General features: G+C 43.5%; 1 protein-coding gene across 1 annotated transcript in view; it reads right to left on the bottom strand.

The window, feature by feature from the left end:
- The window catches only part of ZFHX3 (zinc finger homeobox 3), a 1259585-nt gene that overhangs the window by 312999 nt on the left and 930622 nt on the right, over positions 1–15964 (bottom strand).

Genomic DNA, 15964 nt, shown 5'->3' with positions numbered 1-15964 from the left:
ATATTCAAGAATCTCGTTCCATTCCTGGCTGTCAAAGATGGTGACAGTTATGTGTGTGTGTGTGCGTGTGTGTGTGCATGTATGTGTGCATGTATGTGTGCATGTATATGGGAGGGAGGGTTCTAGCTTTATCAAGGGAGATTATTTTTTTAACCCAAATTATTTTCCATTGTAAATGTTTAAATCCACATTAAATCCAGATTAATGCAGGAAGCAGCTTCAAAGGATATGCACTTGGGGGGAAATAATAATAACTGAAATTGTTAAGGAGCAGGGCCCATTTCAAGAAATATTTTCAGACTAGAAAAAAAGTTGCTTGGATTTAAAAGTTTTCTAAAGAAAATACGTTGCTCAGAGATTGCCAGCTCCTTTCACAAACACCCAAATTTTGTATATACCTGAGGTTTTTTTTCCCCTCCCTGATTGGAATAAATAAATAAATAATAAATAATCCTAAATAAATCAGGATTAGTGCTAAATGCATCTTGAAGTTTAGGATACTATAGGAAAATGGAGAGAGAAAAAATTTGTTATAAAAAAAACACAACCAACTGCCTGGGCGATCTTGTGAGATGCAGGGCACTGGGGGAGGGGGAAGGAGGAGAAACAGAGTGGAGTAATCACAGGCCTGCGAACGGCATCACCACAGCTCTGGAGACTGTTCAAAGGTCCCTTCCTGACCACAGACAGTGGAAGGTCACCAGTGAAAAGCAGCTGCCTGGAAGGGGGAAGGGTGCCTGGGATTTTGGATGACTGGGCACTCCTAACAGGTTTTGTCAGGAGGTCAGCTGGACCGTCAGATTTTAGCACCTCTTCTGGAGGCAGGTTCAGCTTTCTGCTGTTTAGGGAACAATCACCACCCCCCTCAGCCTCCCCTGGCCAAAACAGCCAAGAAAAGGAAAATGCAAGTCTGGAGGGATGCTTCTTGCAACCTGGGGAAACAATCCCCCAGGACAAGTTTTCCCAGAGCTTTGAACTTGGGCACAGGAGGCAAATAATTGCACCCTGGAATGAATTTTCAATGAAATCATTTGGATACTTCGATGTTTCTGCACTGGAGTCACTGAAAGTAACGCTCAGTCCTTTACTCCAGAGTCCGCTGTCTCCTTTCCCTTGCGGGAACCTACAGGTGGCTGATGTGGAAGATTGAGTCCTTTTCCTCTGATGGCGAGAGGAAAATACTTCTTTCTTAATAGAGGAAGAAGTATTCTTAACCCAAACCACATGACTGCAGAGATTTCAGCTGCCTCTGCGAAGCCAGAGTTCAAGCTCTCATTACAGGAGTGTTAGCTTCTCCCCACCTCTTGGGCCAAATGAACTAAGTGTCTTGTTTTCTCACTTGCCCTTGGTGCCGGTGGACTCCAACCATTGGATTCGGGCCCCATGTGACAAGAGCCCCTTGCTGTGCCCACTTCAGCTGGCCTCCTGTGGGTGCACGCAGAGATCTTACTTTTGACCTAATCTTCAAACAAACAGGCTGGTCTGAGGTTTTTCAGAATTTTTGGAGTTTTGAGAGATCTCATCGCCCATCTGTTTCCTGTTCCGTTTTTTTTACCACTTCCTCTTCTCTCTCCTGCACCATGGAGTGGGTACACACAGTCACTGGACAGTCCCTGCCTGTCAGTGAAATAACAAGAGTCTGTCCTAGTGATTTTATTATCTATTTTTTTGCCATTCAAGCTCACCCAGGTGAGCTTAAATGAAAAGAAGTGAGTGACTTGAGGGCAGGCGGCTCTTTTCTCAGCCCTGTATGTCATTCTTATATAATCTCAGGCCATTTGTGGCAACTTTGCCATAGGTGGAGTAAAGAAAAAGTGACCTACATTTTAGACTCTTGATTCGAGATTTTGGTCAAGAGAAATATGCTTTGGGAGAAAAGTATAAGCAAGATTTGAAATGTTCACCCTCCAGAAAACCTCGTCATGGTAAAGATCATGAATAATGGGGTTGGTGTGTGTAGTGAAGGCCATTTAAAAAAAAGATTGTGGAAATAAAAAAAGTATGAACAGAATTTCAGCATCAAGATGAAGGAGGATATTTTTCAGTTGGCACAGAAACCTTTACCAACTCACTCCACACTCAAAACAGCACATTTTTTTAAAAGATTTTATTTATTTATTTATACAAGTACTGGGGACAGTCAGAAGCGCGGGAGGGTGAGAGAATTCACCAGAGCCAGAGCGGGGAGCAGAACAGGCAGAAGGACCGAAGTACACTGTTGAGGGGAGCAGCGGGCGGCAGGAGAGGTCTGCGCGCCATGTGGGACCCTCCTCCGGGTGGCCGGGGAGCAGCCGGGGATCGAACCGGCACTGCAGAGGTTGCGGGCAGCTTCGCAACCCAGCGCTCAACCGCTGCACCACCGGGGAGGCCCAAAACAGCACATTTTTAAAGGGTAAATGACCCTTAGGGCTTTAGACTTCAGTGCTCCATAGAAAGGATATTGTTACCACGTGGAACTGGGAGCCTTCCCTGGACCCCAGGCCTCTTGCTTACCAAGCAGAAGCTGGCTGGAAATGAAAGTCCTCACCCCAATTCCTCAGCCCTCCATGGAAACAGAACTGCCAATGGTGACAAGGAGCAGCCCCTTCAAATGAATGTGAGTGATATGACAATGCACTTACAAATGTAAGCACATGTCCTCATGCACAACACACACATGCAAAGTTTCTTTCTGGGTAATGCAGAGGTCAGGTTCATAGTAAGAACTACCTGGATAGGGTCCTGAGTAGTTTCCATTTAAGAGGGACTAGGTCTTTTTCCTTTCTAAGATGATCATTAAAACAATGTACTAGAGGGCCTCCCCTGTTGGCGCAGTGGTTGAGTGCTGGTTCGATCTCCAGCTGCCGGCGAGGGTCCCACATGGCGCGCAGACCTCTCCTGCCGCCGGCTGCTCCCCTCAGCAGTGTATTTCATCAGTCTGCCTGTTCTGTTCCCTGCTCTGGCTCTGGTGAATTCTCTCACCCTCCTGCAGTTCTGACTGTACCCAGTGCTTGTATAAATAAATACATTAAAAAAAAACTTTAAAAAAATAAGTAAAAACAATGTACTAGATTGCAAAGAATACAGAAATAGATTTTCAGAGAATGGTTATCATCATTATTTCAGGAGACATCTCTCAAACAAGGAGACCCTCTCAAAAGAAGCTTTTGCTCCTTCCTCTGCTCTCTCAGCAGCTGAAGCAGGGCCAAATATGCTGACGATAGTCTAGCCTTGCGTAGTAGGGAGGACAAGTCTTGAGTGGAATCATTTAGAAGCCCTAGAAGTGCTGGTCCCTCCAATCCCCTTTCCTCGCCAACAGATGGGGGGTGCAGCTCCCAGTTCATTTGGGTTGACAGTGACTATTAAGTATGAGAGTTTCTATTTCCAGTTCTTGCTTAAATTGCCCACTGCTTTTGTTAAAGCTTGCATGAGCTCAGACATGGATGTAGTTTTGTTCTGGAAACTACTGTCCATATGGCCAGACTTCAAGGCTAATCACAGTTATCTCTATTCTTGGTTGATGATAAACATGAAGAAACTGACCCGGGTGGCTGAATCATGGGTAGACAAGAAATGGCTAGTCCACATCAAAATTTTATCAGGAAGAGATAACAATTAAGCTACTTTTCTGCTCCCCCTTAACAAAGGAATCAATTGACCATCTCTTAGCAGCAGTTCGTATTTCCAATTTTACGTAATTGAAAAAGAGAAAGTTCTTCAAGTTTGAAGAGTGGTAATTAAATCTGAATTGGATGGGATATTTGTAATTTTAAATGCTTGAATTCGGAGAGGAAAAAACTGTGTAATGTTGTTGGCCAAATGACCCTAGTCATTAAGATTCCTATGGTATTATTTAGTGAGTTGGCTTTTTATAACACCATGAGGTTTGCTCCAGGACGCAGAGGAAGCCGCTGGCCTCACAAAGAGGAGAAGCATTTTAGAGAAGAGCCACTGAAGGAAAGAAGCAACCCCTGAAAATTCTGCTAATAGTTCGCTTTAACTTTTCTGGACTCCTTGAGTTCAAGGCACTGAGGCGAGTTGAGGAAAATGAACAGAAATAACTGTTTTCGTGAGGCCAATGGAAACCAAGTTCAGATCCAGGAAAAGAAAAACGAGACAGGAAAGGGAGGGTCACATTTTTGAAGGAAATCATGCGGTATTTTGGTCATCCTTTGTTGATGAAAAAAAAATTAACAGCGCATTAATTATGTCCTAAGAATGGGGCGTTGCTGGTCTGCATCTTCAGTCTTTCCAAGGCTGGGCCAGCAGGCCAAGCACTCACCACAGTGAAGAATGGAAACTTGGGCTTCTGTTGTCTGGGCGCCTGAACACACTGTGCTGGGATCCTCCAGAGGCAGAAATCTGACCCGGGCGGGAGTTCAGGAGATATGAGGCTGTTTAACCAGAGAAGTCATGCCAATCAAATAGGTCCAGAATCTTTGTAAGATTGGTAGGGAAACTGCATATGCCAAGAAAAAGATTTTTCTTCTTTCTTCTCTCTTCCCCTGCCTCCCTTCTCTTCTTTTAAAAACTTTTGAAATCAGAAATACGCATATGTGAATTTCGCGGTCCACATCTTCACGTTCAGACAACAATAGCTTAAACCTACATTGACCATTACTGAGCCTTCTAGAAGATGATCACCTCTTTGAGAGGTGCATTTTGGTGGGAGTACAAGAGGCCATAATCAACCCCTACTCTTATCTCATTGGGCCATGTGACTTTCTCTGGCCAAGGGGACCACAAATGTGACATATGCAGAGACTTGATAAAGGCTTCTGCATTGAGGCTGGTTCTCTTACTACCCCCTGGGAACCCCAAAGAAACCCCACCAGTGAAGGAGCCCAGCTAGCCCATTACAGGATGAACAAATCAGTTTGGCTGACAATGAGCTGACTAAAAGCCACTAGGCTATTCTTGCTTCTCCATTTCAGTCAAACCAACTCAGGCCAGGCGCCTTGTGCCTCACAATTCTACCCACAGAATTGGGAGAAATGATTTACTGTTTTATGCTTCATAGTTAGGGGGGTGGTTGGTTACATAGCTGAAGCTGTATAACAAATAATTATAACCAGATTTGCTATTTTTCTCCTTTAAGCCCTATTATCAGCAGTATCTTTCCTCAAATGTAAGGCATTGTTGGGCTATATGATTATTAACTTCTACATAAAGACTACGCTCCCTTTCTGGCTAAGCGTCTTACCGAGTATTCCTCAGTAGGCATTGTGGCCCGTGTGTAAAGGCTGCTGCTAACGTTTCTGTTGGACTAATTCATAGGAAGCCATGTTCCCCATTCTATTAACATGAGCAAGGTCCTAAGAATGAGAAGTCCAAACAAGCCTTGGCATACGGGGTTTTCCATTTCCTCCTGAACCCCCCCCCCCAGTAGTCATTTTTTTCTAATCTTGGAGTTTGGTTAAATCCTTTCTTCTGTCCTTACTAGTGCTATCATAATCTCACTCCTAATTGTGCCTTTCAAGTTAGCATCTCTCTTATCCAGGGTGTAAGAAAGAAGGATCTTAGTATTGCTTTTCTCTTTTAAGGAAAACAGAAATTCTGTCATGTCAGACTTATTCTTTTGGGGGGAAGGCTGATGTGGGGGACCGAATGGTGACCAATCGCTGGTCTTCCTCTTGGTCCAATCCATTCTGGATTCTCCTTGTATCAGGACATTATTGCCCCATTATTTATGTGTCAATCTGTTCAGATGTGCTCACCTACAGGACTTATCATCTGACTCATCCTCTTACACCACACTCTGTGGGTAAAGTACCTTGGCAAGACATATAGGCCCTTTCAGAATCTGGCCTCACTGTGCTTTACCAACTGGACCTCTTTTTTATTCCTCAAGCAAACACACTACAGCCAATTGCCCTGAAACAAATCCTCCTCATTGTCTGCTCCAGATCCTTCCATTTTCTTTGGTGTAATCTCAGTGACCTTTTAAGGTTAGGCCTAACTGACCCCTCTCCTCTCTAAACTTCTCTAAACATGTGGGCCCATGGAGTGGTTTTGCCGTTCTGAATTCTTAGAGACTTAGGGGCTCAGTTGCCTGCTTGTTAATAATTGCTTATAGCATAGACAGACAATTATCATTCTTGTGCTTTTCAAAGTTTTTAGGTTTGATTATATTCTCCTTGTGGGCGAGACCATATATCTTCATATCCCATTAGTACCTTGAGAGTGCTGCGTTAAGGTTGCTGTCCCATAAATATCTGGCAATGCATTGGGTTTCCATCTTTCAGAGTAGTATTTCTCAGTGTGGTTCATGCATTCTTGCATCAGAGTTGTTAAATATTCTGTCTCCTGCACTCCTGGGGTCCTTCTCAGACCTTCTGAATTGGCTAAATCCCAGCAATCTGTATGGCAAACAAACTGCCCAAGGGACTCCTATGTTCATGAAAATTTGAGAATCATCTTTTACTGCAGGTTCTCAAGTGAGAAAACACAGTCCATAGATGGCCTGGAGGATCCTTTACTTCCTTATATAAAACTTATATATATCCTGAACTTCATGAAATTTCTAGAATCTAGAACTACAATTTTCACCTAGAGATAGGAGTGATGTATCTCTGGGGAGAAGGGGTTGAAAAGGCAGATTTAAGATGATAATATGACTTCTAGTTAGGAAATATACCATTATTTGTATGCTACAGACCACATTCTGGTTGTTGTGATGTGTAAAGAAACACTCTCTCATGACCCCAGGATCTTTTTCTTCTTATATCCCCATGTCCAAGATAAGGCACAGCACGCAGTAAGCCCTCAACACATAGTTCTTGACTCTGGGTGATTCTTTTCACTAACTGGAGTTTAAAAATGAAGGTTATGCACACCCACCCTTGATAAGTACATTTAAATACCATGGATGCATGAACTTCATTAATCAGCTGCTAAAGTACATCTATACCTAAGATAATGTTGGGTGGGGAATTCTAAAACTCTAAACTCTAGCTTCTAACAAGGGAATAAAGATACATATTACGGACTAATTTTTGATGAGGATAGCTAAGTGAATTTACATTTTTTCTTTTAAGGCAATGCCTTGACAAATAGCTTTGTCAAGCTATAATTTATATACCATCAAATTTGCCCTTGGAAAGTATACAATTTGGTGGTTTTAGAATTTACAGAGTTGTGCAACAATAACCATTATCGATTCTTTGAACATTTTCTTCATACTCAAAAGAAACTCCATTCCTATTAATAGTCACAAATCATTCTCCCCTACCTCGTTCCTCTCCAACCTCCCTGGACCTGGTGCCCACAGAACTCCTTCCCACCTCTGTGTTTGCCTGAGATTCCTGCCACCTCATGTAAAGGACTCGTGCAAGACATGGTCTTTGGTGACTCGTTCCTTTCACGGAGCATAATGCTTCCAAGGCTCATCTACTGGGGCGTCTATAAGTGCTTCACTGCTTTTTATGACCAAATAACATACTACTGCATGCACATATACCACGTGTCCTGCATCTAGTTACCAACTGGTGGGTCTCTGGGTTGTTTCTACTTTTTGGCCACAGCGAGGAATGTCACCATGGACACTTGCATGGAAGTTTCTGCAGGGACACAGGTTTTCATTTCTCTAGGGTATTGTCTAGGAGAATTTCAGGGGTATATGACAGTGCTGTGTGTAAAGAAATACCTTTTACTCTGTGACTTTGACTGCTACCACTGCTACTATTATTGGATGCCAGTCATTTTGGAATATTTACTCTTTCCTGAGCCCTGTACTAAGTTCTTCATACACATGGTGTCATGTAACCCTCAAAGACTCCCATCTCACATAAGAGAATCCCGAAACTTAGAGGTTAAGTGACTCTACCAAAGTCTCATAGATGTGAATTGAGCTGTGATTTCAAGCCCTGTTCCTTCAAACTATTATTCTACCTGCCCCTGCAATGTCACGTTTCCACAAATGACAATACTTATTTGCAGTTAGGTCCAAATGGTAAGCAATGGAGAAAAACTCTTCCAAGTTCAAGGATAATGACACTGATAAAAGTGTTGCCAGGAAAGGATGGTAGTGGCTTGTAAAGAGAGTGATAACTATGTCCTTAGGAAAGAGGCAGGCTACCCAGGGTGCTGCTCTTAGCTGGCATTATTCATGCCCAGTGCTCATATTCCTGGAACACGTGGTCCTCGGGTGTTTTCCATAACTTTCCCCTCAAGATTTGACAGTGAGCGGTGGGCAACATTTCTCTCCCACTCACCTCTCTGATGTGCAGATGGCCATCTCCACTCCACAGGGACAACATGTGTCTTTTCCTTGATTCAACTCTTCAGGGCATTTGGCCTGGCTGCTAAGATCAGCTATTCCTGATAGAGACAATTTTCCCATGAGATAGTTTTATCCAACAAGCATTACTGAACCAGGTGCTGGGCTCAGGAGAAGTGGGGGAATGTTGTAATCAAATATCTAACAAAGACTCTTGTCCTTGAGGTCCTGACAACCTAATTGGGTAACAAAAAGGCATTCCGCGATAAAGGCACACACTCAGCAGCACAGCCAGGCTATGGGTCAGGAGCTGCAAACTGGGCTCTGAGGGCCTCATCTGTTTTTGTAAATCAATTTGATTGGAACATAGCCATGTCCTTTCATTTCCACTGTAATAGCAGAGTTGAGTTGTTGTGACAGGGAGAGGAGGGCCCGCGAAACCTCAAGCATTTACAGTCTGGACCTTTACAGAAAAAGTCTGCTGACTCCTGGAATAGATGATGAAATACCAAAGACAGTGGAAAGAACAGTAGTAAGTGACCAGCAGCTCAGAAGAGTGAATGTTTACTGACATGCATGCCTGGGGCCAGCTTTTTAGAGGAAGTGAGGCTTACTCTGGGCAGCAGAAAAGGGTAAAGAGATGGGAGAGGTAGTGTACACCAAAAATATTTAGCAATATTCTGTACATAAATATTTTAAAGACTGTGACTGTTGATTTCAAGATAGGTTATTTAGTAGAAACTCTGTATTTCATAGTAACAATGATTATATTTCCAGACATTTTTACTCTTTTGAGCTGGCAGTGGTCTTGTGAGGTAGGCACAGAGGGGAATTCTCCCAGTCTGGCAGCTGAGGGTCAAGAGACTGGCTGAAAACTTTCGCTGGAGGCTGCAGAACTACTAGTCTATCCCCAAATTCTAGCAAGGCCCTGGCTTTTATAGGCACCAAGTAAGAACACTGCAATTTGTACCCATGTGCAGCAGAGGAAACAATAAGAATTTTGAACAAAATCCTTTTATGAATTTTTACACCAACATCACTATTTCCTGAGTTTCCGTGTTCTTAAATAATACGAGACTCTGAGGGGTTGAGTCACGCGTTGTTAGTTTTGATGTAAGGGTGTTGAGTACAACCCGAAGACAGGGATGTCCTCATCATCCACCCTCCTAGAACTTGAACATCTTGGACCTCTGAAGGACCAGTTCATTTCAAACCAATAACAATGTGGCTGATATGCCTTAGATCATTTGGAATATGGCCAACATTTACTGAAGACTTGCCATGGGCCAAGCACTCTCATTAAGGCTTTATGTGTTTAATCCTCACAATGACCTCGAGAAAAGAGGTCCTATTATTCCCTATTATACAGATAAGACAGATGAGTCAGGAGGGTTAAGGTGACAGACTTGAGGTCAGGCAGCTACTAAATGTCAGAGCTGGGATTTGAACCCAGGTAGTTGGACTTCCGCACTTGCATTCTTGTTCACTGCACTATTACACTCAGAGACAAGCATGGAGGTGTCAAATTTTGACTCAAGCTCAAGACAATGCTGTGCATCAACGCTGCCTGGGAGAATGACCAACCATTCCAGTGTGGCTATGGTCAGACTGAGAAAGCTGTGAATTTAGACCCTGAAAAGTTCCTAACAGGTTCTCAGTGCTGCAGGGATGTCAGAGGGAAGACAGGCAGCACAGGCCTGTTTTTCCCTCCCCTGGAGGCAAAACATGACAGCAAGTGAGAAGAAAATCAGAGGTAAGTTCTTAATGGGGACAAAGGTGAAAAAGCTCAAGTGCAGAAAGGTTTCAACAGGCCTCCAAGAAGGACTGCACAATGCTGCCGGAGCCTCGGGGCTCTTAACATGCCACACGTGTCCCTACTCAACTGAGCTGTATGCCATCCTGACCACTCCTCCTGGTACCCAGCCAATGGGAACAGCATCCTCGCCTGCCTCTCCTGTCTTTGTGGAATTGTTATACAGGGGCTGCAAACGGACAGAATAAAAAGGCAGCCACGGGTCCACAGAAAAATGAGACACAGAAAGCAGAAGCCTCAGAGTGACCTTGGTCAGGCCTACCAATTTCCAGTCACTGGAATAGACGCAGGGTGTCACAAACCGCTCATTCTGTTCTCTCCACCCTCATGATCAAAGCAAGAGCCAGCTGTGGGGCAGGGGTATGCACTCCTCGCCCCACACATCACCATCTCTCACACTCCCTTGATCCTTGCTCCCCTCCCTCTTCCCTCTCAACCTCAGAAACCTCACTTTGTTCCTTAGTATCCATTAATTTTTGTAACTATTTTGTTTTATTAAACCATCCACTATGCAAAGGCCCAAAATTCGTCATTCTGATTTGTCATTTTCTTGCACTCCTTTTATTTTGTTATAAATGGTAACAATTGTCTTTCCTAGGAGCTGGCTAATTTTCCACTGGGTAGATCTACCACATCTTCTTGATCCACCCCCCTATCAGTGGGCATTTAGGTGTTTCCATGTCCTAGCTATTATGAATAATGCTGTAATAAACATTACAAAGTCTATAAATTTTTGAGTTGATGGTTTCATGTTCTTTGGATAGATGCCCAAGAGTGGGATTGCTGGGTCATATGGTATTTCCATTTTTACTTTTTTTAAGGTAAATCCAGATTGCTTTCCAAAATGGCTCTACCAATTTACATTCCCACCAACAGTGAGGGGTATGCGTTTTATTACCTCTCTTGGACAAACCTTATGAACTGGCCCCTCTAGAGAGTTATGTTTGGGAATGAAAAGAACAACCTAAGACAGCAAGGAAAAAGTGAAAGCCATTTAAGAGAACCAGATAATTCCCAACAAAGACACGGGTGGTAGAGTCGGAGGTAATTATATTTTGTACAGAATAGACAGTTGGGGGATAACGCAGAAGAGTATAGTACAACTCAGAATGCCTGGGATACATTAAGACTGAGGGTCTAATAACAGGCTTATGTAATTTAATGAGCAGAAATATAAGTCACAAAAAAACTAGGAAGATAAATGAAAAAAAAAAAAACAACAACAACAAAAATATTCCTGGAAGGCTTAGGTCAGGCTTTTGAACAATGAAGCAGATAATTCCCCAAATCATGGGGGACAGAGTTATAATAATGAGTCTAAGTAAACGACTGTCACTCCTATGTTGCAAATTTGAAGGTTTTATCTCAACAACATGCTCAGTTTGAGCCCATGGCTCTCCAAGAAGGAAAGATCTGAGTTGCTGACAGAGTAACAGAGTCAAATCAGAAGGTAGTTGGAAGCCATTGTAATGGGATTTTTCAGAATGATGGTAAAACACAAAGAACTTGTGCCCGGCTGTGTTTTGGAAGTTTCCTGATGCTTTAAGGAAGCTATGGCAGAATGAAGCCACCAAGGCGGCTGTCAGCTCAGTTAAACCCATGAAGAGAAGAGACACAAAGACCTGGGTTGGACAAGTGTGCTAACGCTTCACAGGAGGGCCAGAGGGAGGATGCTGCTGCTAACTTCCTGTTTAGGGTTAATCGTCTATGAGTTCCCTCCCATTTGGGGGAAACTCAAGGAGGATGTTTTCTCTTTCAAACATTTGAAAAAGCTATTTTCAGCTGTTTTTAGGAAGGGAGGAACAAGAGCATTCCTCTCTCAAACCACAAAAAACCTTCATGAATATGGCCAGAAATGGAAAGCAAATTTGTTATTATGCTGCTTAAGTGATTCGGGTTTTTTCAAAGTCACCTGAGGATCCTTCAGGGGAAATCTGGACAAGATAACAGCCCCCTTACAACAAAGTGCATCAGAATGTTGTAATCGGCATTTCTGAACGTAATTGATAAAGCAAAGCGACGCACAGCACCCTCATCAGAGTTTCGGCTTCTAAAATATAACCCTGAATTAGATCAACTTGATAGACGGGCTCCAAACTAGAGCCACAGTTGCTTGCCCACGGGAAGAGCTCGAAGCTTCTCTGTTCTCTGCCTCACAACGATTGCACAATGAGGGCTCTCAGCAGGGGCGGATGTAAGGGCAATATTTTGTTGTTCTCAATGCTAAATCGGGGAAAAGAAAAACTGGTTTTGTGACTGTACTGGCCTTGAGTCTTACCTGATAAACAACACCGAGTAATAAGATTGGAAATTCTCTTAAAAATTTTTGCACATTATTTGGTTACAGTCTCCATATGGTTCGAAGGCGAGGGGGAGAAAGCCTTCCATTCCACGTCCCACCCCCCTCCCCCCCCCCACAACCACATATTTAATCCATGCGCTTATGTCAAACTTAATTACAGGACTTTTGGCATAAAATAACAGTCCACATCCTCAGAGAGAAGAACTTAAGCAGTTAATATGTGCGATTGAGTGAAATTGCTTTGCTGAATGTTTATGGGTAACCCAAGACCAGTGAAATGTGCTGATATTTTAACCATTTTGGTGCTGACTTTGTGCTAAGATGCTGGGAAAGAAGGGAAAAAAATAATAATTTCTCCTGACCTGTGTATCCTATTTCTTGAAACCGAGAGCACTGGGCAAGACTATTTTATGGCACGTTCACAAATAGGTCTGCGGAGGAAAAACAATGATACTACAACAATTGTGGGACACATCACTATCTCAGGGAACTACAGGGATTCCACTGAAGAGCATCATGTTTAAACCCATGTCTGTTTCTGCAGAAAATGCTCTGAAATATCCGAGCTCCTTACAAGGGGCAATTATTTTTTTCCTTTGGTTTCCTTTCTTACCCTCTTGAATCCTTCCAGTCATTTCCTTTTCTATGTTCCTCTTCAGTTTAACATGAATGGTTTTAAAATGTAGAGCCTGCCAACCTGAAAAAGACACATTTCTCTCCATGGCCATCTTTGATGGGATAAACTCTGATCTCTTTATAAACTTTTTTTTGTCTAAATTGTTCACGGTTAAGACTTGTTCCTGTTACACTAGAGGGATCTCTTAAAATATAAAATCAGCTGCTTAGTTTCCTTCCTCGTCCAGTGTCCTTCTCACACCATTGAGATTTAAAGCTACTTCTGAGTCTACCCATCCTCCTGTTTCCTTTGTTTCAAGAAAATGGACCCATTACCACCTGCCCCATAAATGCCAGACCTTTCAATATGACTGTTTCTAAGCTTCTCTGCCCTTAAATGTTCCAGTGTGACCAAATTCTCTTTTCCAAACCCAATCTCCTCCCTGACTTCTGGGGTGAATCCAACACTTGTCCCAAGGATGACACAATCCACTTGCATCATCTCCGTCTGCAGAATGTTCTGCAGACCATGTCAGGAGCTCAGACTGCTCCCAGGTTGCAGCCATGCTGCACATCTATCTCTCCCTGTCACTCCCTCTTTCCCTTCATCCAATTTCTATGACTCTTAGGAACATCTGTACCCTTTCATTTCACTGGCTTGCATTTTCATGTGTTATTCCAAAATGCTCCTGGAAAGGCATTTTCTCCCTTATCTGCTTCTCCAAACTTCATTAGAGTGATCATTTATCATTTTCAGAGCTATTGCTTCAGTTCAGCACATGAGAATCTCAGCCTTGAGAAAGGTGCAATCATGTTATAGGGTTAAAATGAGAGGATGTTAGTATACGAAGACACCTTATATAAGTGAATCCATTTGTCCACTGATCCTTCCTTTACTCAATGTATTCTGAGCACTTAGTACAGAAAGCTACCACCTGGTAACAATACTCGGAATCATGCTAGAGGTGCTAGGGGATGCATTTTCTAAACTAGGTGCAGAGAGGTGAGTGCAGTGCTCCGGGCTCTTCCTACGCTGAGGTTCACGTACAACTAATGAACTATCCAGAAGGGAGGTAGTACGACCCCCTTGTATTCTTTTTGATGCAGCTTATACATAAGTAGTTTTGACAGTCACAGCCCTCAAACCCTTGTGTTCTTAAGGTGAAATGTTTCTTTTAAGCATAAAGGTTATGCCTAATATGCTGGAAACTTAGGGACTCTTGATACAAATGGACATTCTTGGCCTACTTCTTATTCATCATTCTGGTCTAGATTCAAGTTGCTAGATTAGGGGGACTTTCCCTGACTCACACCCACTTCTGTACATCCTCTTACACTTTGTGCTTTTCCTTCATGGTACTCCTTACCTACCATAGTCTGTAGTTCCACTTTTATTAAGGGATTGTCCTTTTTGTGTCTGTCTCCCTCAGGTCACTGTCAGCTCAACGCAGTGGGCCGTGTTCATTTTTGTTCAATACTTTGCAGCCAGTCTCTAGCTCAGCCAAAAGAAGGTGCTCAGTAGCACTTGTTGAATGATCGTTGAAGTCAAAACATCAACTACCGAATTGTTTATTGTTTACTTTGGAATCAGCTGCAGCACTTTGGAACCATCAGGAGGAGCTATTTCTGTGCAGCATATTATTGAACTATTTTTGGGGTTCCACAGGCCAGTTTCGAAGATGGGGACAGAAGCTCTTGGTTGCTTTCACCTCCAGGACAGCTTTGCCCATGGGAATGGAGAAGAAACGCTGAGCTCAGAAAGGTCAAATATCAAACAAGCCTGGGAGGTGGGGAAAGTTGGACATGGGAAGAGAGTGACCTCGGTGTCTTCCTGTCCTCACTTCCTGTCTCCCCAGGAAGTGTCAGTCAGAGATTTTCAGGAAAGGGCGTTGTCATGGTAACCTGAATTGGTTCTTCCCCTCGGAGCTGCACAGAGACAAGTGCCCTCATGTGCCCCTGCTGTCCCCACGCTGGTGGAAGAGGGCAGTCACTTTGAGGTTTCAGATGCATCATGGAAAATCCAGAGCAGACAACGTCTGTGATGACAGAACCAACTACAGAAGCCTTGTGGCAAGGATTCAAGCCCAGAAGGCGGTGGAGCCTGTTCTTGAACTAATTAAAATTTAATCTGCAAAAGCCATTTTCTTGATAATTTGGGAAGCCTCTTTTGACTTTTGTAAGGTCCAAAGAGCCTCTAAAATACAGGATGCTATATCTTTGCACTTTTCTCTCTGTGTATTAGATCTGATACCCCGGGAAAGCTCTTTTAAAAACGGGGCTCTAGAAAACATAACCATATAATTTATCATCCAAACTGGGACACTTTAGAGAAAGAAAAGAAATGCTATTAATAATCACATGGGGACAACATTACAAACTGGGCAAACTGGATGTGCAGTGAAGAAAACTGTAGGGTCGGGAAAGATCAAATGCATCTGTAGGCCCTGTAAGGTTGGGGCTGTGTCTATGTGACCCCAGACTTCTTGTATAAAGCAAGTGGTTAAACTATGGCCTCAAGGAGCAGTGCAACTGCAAGGAGGCGGGATCTGTGGTCCCCTAAAGCGGGCGGGCACACCATACAGAAGTGTGTGTGGATTCTGTGTTTACTCCTTCCTAGCTGTCAGCAGTTCATTGCTCTCTGTTGACACACCCCGAGGTGAAATGTGAAGCTGTTCTCAACATCTGCATACGTATTCTCTATCTACATATTTGGCTAGTGCTCATGTAGGCGACCCAGCTACCTAAAACCAGGGTGACTATGCCCCAATTTCACCATATAAGCACACTGGGTGCCAGACTTTGGGGTCTGACTAGTAAAAGTGGCTTCCTCAGGATTCCCTTCTGGGTCAGCAAGAGATGCTGGCTGCAGCCTGGGGCCTGCCCAGACTTGCTGGACCACTCTTGTTCCCATCCCTCCTCCACTGACTGCCCAGTCCTGCCGGAAGAGTGAAATGGCCCATTGACCCCTGAGAAGCAAAAGGGCATGTTGGGCTTTCTTAGAGGTTACGGACGCCCTGAATGACACCAGAGCCTAAGC

This window comes from Talpa occidentalis, unplaced genomic scaffold (genome assembly GCF_014898055.3).
Source record: "Talpa occidentalis isolate TD23 unplaced genomic scaffold, MPIMG_talOcc4v2.1 talOcc4.17, whole genome shotgun sequence".
Lineage (NCBI taxonomy): Eukaryota > Metazoa > Chordata > Mammalia > Eulipotyphla > Talpidae > Talpa > Talpa occidentalis.
The sequence above is the reverse complement of the archived record's forward strand: the minus strand, read 5'-3'. Positions and strand labels throughout refer to the sequence as shown.